The following is a 4,633-nucleotide window of genomic DNA, read 5'->3' as shown; positions in this document are numbered from 1 at the left end:
ATGAAGGCTAAGAAAGGTTTGTGTAGCAACTTGCATTATTTTAATTTTAATTTTTATTATTTTTTTAATTTTTTGATAATGAATTGTTTTTCTCTATTTCTTAAGTGTGTATAATGGGATTGAGAACAAGGATTGGGGTTCATTGGAACTACTCTGGGATGTGGACAGTTCCAAGTGTACATTGACCAATGAGACACTATCATTGCTGAGACTGAGCTGAGGGTGAGCAAGTCTTCACTGATATGTGTGCACATCTGGCCTGTGTGCAGTGGACCTGCCTGGAAGAAGACTTCTGCCTTTGTGTTATGCTTTCATAACTTCTCCAAGAGGATTGCAACCTTTAACTCTGGCTAAAAGCATGTATAATCCGTCTGCTAACTGAACCTTGAATTTCCCTAAATAGAGACTTACTTCTTGGCCATGAAATCTGTCATCTTTAATATATAAAAGTCCATAGTAAGGGCTATAAAGTGCAAGTTGCTACACAAAGCTTTTTTAGCTTTCGTACGAGTCTCAGTCATTAACCAACATTGTGTGACTTGTGATTATCTGAATCCTCAACAAGGTCTCTTGCCCCTTTATCTTCTTACTATTTTCATAATTTTCTTCCTTAGAGCCAGTAATTTGGCTTAAGATATTGCGTTTAAAGTGAAGGATGAAAATGTGATGCCTTGGAGGGCTGCTGGTTAAGCCACGAGTGCCTAATGTTTTAGAAGAGTAACCGATCTTATCAAGCAAATACTTTTCAAATCTCTTCTGAGTCATTACTGAAATGTCACATTACTCTATTTAAAATTAAATGTGTGCCCCTTCCTTTTCTCCCCCTCTCCCTGGCTTTTTTTTTAATAGCATTTTTCATTTTACATGTTTTTTTTCTTTCATTTTTTTTGTCTTCTCCCACTTGAATGAAAACTTCATTAGGGCAAGAATTTGCCTGTTTTTTCTTTCCCCAACTAAGAACTTAGAAGAGTTTCTGGGACACAGTGGATGCTCAATATGTATTTGCTGAAGGAATATTATTTTTGTTTACGTCTTTCTTCAAGTCCCCATCATCTGACATATTAGCTGTGGGATCCCTTCCCTGGCCTTCATATCTTGACAAAAATTGATATTAGTTATCTAATTAGTATTTGTTTTTAACTATCAAGCTTAATTTGCATGAACAGGCAGTGCAGGAAAACCAGGGAAGATTTCTTTATTTTTTGAGCTTGGAAAAGTTCATATTGGATGTGAGTGGAATAATGACTCTTCTCCTCTGAAGTCCAGTACTCCCTAATTTGACCTTTCCTGGCTCTAATACTTTCTACCCTTGTCTTATTCCACATATGTTGCTGTGAAAGAATACCTGAGACTGCGTAATTTATTAAGAAAAGAGTTTTACTTGGCTCACTGTTCTGCAGGTTGTTCAAAACACACGGTGCCAGCAACTACCTCAGGGAGTTTCCTCCCATGGCGAAAAGCCAGGGGAGCTGGCATGTAGAGATCACATGGCAATAAAGGGGAAGCGAGAGGAAAGAGAGGTGCCAGGCCCTCTTGAGAACTAATAGAGTGAGGATTCATTCATTACCACTAGGATGGCACTCCCCTGTATCTCAAACACCTCCTCTTAGACTCCACCTCCATCACTGGGGATCAAATTTCAACATGAGGTTTGGAAGGTCAAGTATCCAAACTTTAGCAGCCATCTTTTAAGACTGCTTGTTTTTATCTATCAAGAATCTCATGAAATCCTTGTAAGTAAAAATACTTCAGAGAATTCATTGTCACAGGGATGTAGTACAGCCCGTGGAAAAGACCATGAAAATTGGAGTTAGACAGACCAGCGTTTGACTTAAGATTCTGGAATCTGTTAGCTGTGTGTGTTTCTCACTTTTAAAGCGGAGATTAACATGTCTAATTCATGAGGTTGTTATGAGAAATAAATGAGGTAAAATCATTTGTACATTGGTGTTGGATTCTTGGTGTCTGTATGAAGGTGCTGGGTTGGATACAGTGTTTGGTATACAGTAAGTGCTTAATACAAGGTAGCAAGCATTGGTTTTTCCCATAGTGCCTTGTCCTTAATTGTGCTTAAAAAGATGTAACCTGAATGAAAGAATAGGTATTTCAACCTAATGAAAGAAAAGTATGATCAAGAGTGTAAACAAACATTTTATTTTCCTTAGGGAAGGTGGTCTCTGGCGATGGTTCTGAGGGAGCCTCTGTTACCTACTCTGAGGTCTCTACTCCAGAATAAAACTCTCCAGATGCCTGTTATCCACGGTGTTAGGAAAGACTGCTGTCTCATTTCTGGCAGCTGGGCAGAAGCCTTGGGACAAAGTCACAATCAGAGATCGTTTTCTTCAGCTCTGCAAGAGAACCAAGATTCTCAAAGAGAATAAAGATTCTCAAAGTGGAGAAGCAGAAGCAGAGGGGCCTGGGCTCCAAGTTGTCACGTTCTTTTCAGCAGGGCCACTGGATTTCTGTGAAAGAGATGGGCAACAGGCAGTAGAGAGCAGCACCGTGGCTCCAAGCTGAAGGGGGTGAGTGCCTCTCTGAGCCACTGGGTGCCACAGCAGAGTGGTTAAAAGAAAGCTCAGACCACTCTCAGCTGTCAGAGCCCTGGCTTGTCACTGAAGGCTCAGTGTCAACTGTTAGAAGATAAGAGGAGTAATTTCGAGTTCCTGTGAAGCTCACACTAACTCATATTATTGTTCCTACCTTCAATCTGCATTTATTTACTGATGAGTCATGTTGACAATATTTCCTGTGTCCATTGGTATTTTTTTTTTCTATAACACTGTGGATATTTTCCTCTGTAATTGAGTATCATTTAATTACAAGTTTTAAATTGTTAATTTGTGTTAAAAAAAAAAAACTAAACTAAACTAAAAACCAAATAAGCATTGAGAATATACAGTGGAAAATAAAGCCTTTACCCCTGCCCCGCCCCCCACCCCCACCAAAAAAAGCTCAGACCAGGGGAGCCAGACCACAGAGCTCTCCGGCTGCTGCAACTCTGTAGTCCTGGAACTTTGTGCAGGTAGCCCAGGCTGAGCGTCCTCATCTGTGGAACGGGGATGAGTGTAATGCCACACAGCATTTAGAACAGCACCTATTCCATAGTTAGTGCTCAGTAAATGTTTCTTTTCTTCTCCCTCCCACTCCCTTAATTTCCATTAACTTCCCAGTGTGTGTAGCCTTTCTCTCTTTCTGAGTGACTCCTTCTTTTTCTCTCACAGACAGTCCTAGAGGAGAATGCCTGCCAAGAACTCCTCCTCCGTGACAGAGTTTATCCTCTCAGGCTTAACCGACCAGCCGGGACTGCAGATCCCCCTCTTCCTCCTATTTCTAGGTTTCTACGTGGTCACGGTGGTGGGGAACCTGGGCTTGATAACCCTGACAGGGCTCAACTCTCACCTGCATATTCCCATGTACTTTTTCCTCTTCAACTTGTCCTTCATAGATTTTAGTCATTCCACTACCCTCGCCCCTAAAATGCGGAAGAGTTTTGTCTCAAAGAAGAACATCATTTCCTATGCAGGGTGTATGACTCAGTGTTTTTTCTTCTGTTTCTTTGTCTTTTCTGAATCCTACATTCTATCAGTGATGGCGTATGACCGCCACGTGGCCATCCGTAACCCACTGTTGTACACGGTCACCATGTCTCCCCAGATGTGTTTGCTCCTTTTGCTGGGTGTCTATGGGATGGGGGTTTTTGGGGCTGTGACTCATATGGGAAACATAATGTTTATGTCCTTTTGTGGAGACAGCCTTGTCAATCACTATATGTGTGACATCCTTCCTCTCCTTGAGCTCTCCTGCAACAGCTTTTACATAAATTTGCTGGTGGTTTTTATTATTGTGACCATTGGCATTGGGGTGCCAATTGTCACAATTTTTATCTCTTATGGTTTTATTCTTTCCAGCATTCTCCACATTAGCTCCACAGAGGGCAGGTCTAAAGCCTTCAGTATCTGCAGTTCCCACATAATTGTGGTATCGCTTTTCTTTGGGTCAGGTGCTTTCATGTACCTCAAACCACCTTCTATTCTACCCCTGGACCAGGGAATGTGTTCTCCATTTTTTATACTGCTGTGATGCCCGCGTAGATTAACCCATTAATCTACAGTCTGAGGAATAAAGATGTCAAAGTTGCCCTGAGGAGAACCTTTTGCAGAAAATTAGTCTCTTAAAAATGAATGGGAAAGAGAATCCAAACCTTTGTTAATCAGGGGGTTTCTTTTCTTGTTTCAGTGAGGGAACAAATGCCAGTTCTTTCTCTCCCATACTTAGAGAAAAATTTTAACTTTTATTCTTAAGTGCACTTACTCCCTGCACTGCTTATCCACCCCAACTATTCCAACTGTTATTTTATGAGAAGCGTTTCTACTGTTATACAGGGTTTAATCTTGAATAGGCTTATGAAATCATTTACTCCAGTCTCCTCATGTAACACATCACACTCATAAATATGCTGTAGGCTGCCAAAGGACGCACATGTACCTGGTGCCAGAGCTGAAACTGGAGTCCGGGCTCTTGAATTTTAATACAATCTGCATGCTTTTCTTCAGCTACATTTCCTTGTTCCATCATTTCCCTGACTGATTTCATTTGAAATTGTTTTTTCTTTTTTTTGCATTTAAAGAAATCT

The 4,633-nt window shown here is 40.9% G+C and overlaps 1 pseudogene; it reads left to right on the top strand.

Moving 5' to 3' along the window:
- The first annotated feature begins 3,237 nt into the window (after window positions 1-3,237).
- On the top strand, window positions 3,238-4,175 carry LOC105506435 (annotated as a pseudogene).
- The last annotated feature ends 458 nt before the right edge of the window (window positions 4,176-4,633 follow it).

The sequence above is a fragment of the Colobus angolensis genome, unplaced genomic scaffold (assembly GCF_000951035.1).
Source record: "Colobus angolensis palliatus isolate OR3802 unplaced genomic scaffold, Cang.pa_1.0 Scaffold137, whole genome shotgun sequence".
NCBI classification, from domain to species: Eukaryota; Metazoa; Chordata; class Mammalia; order Primates; family Cercopithecidae; genus Colobus; species Colobus angolensis.
Note: the sequence above shows the minus strand (reverse complement) of the source record. Positions and strands in the feature narration are given on the sequence as shown.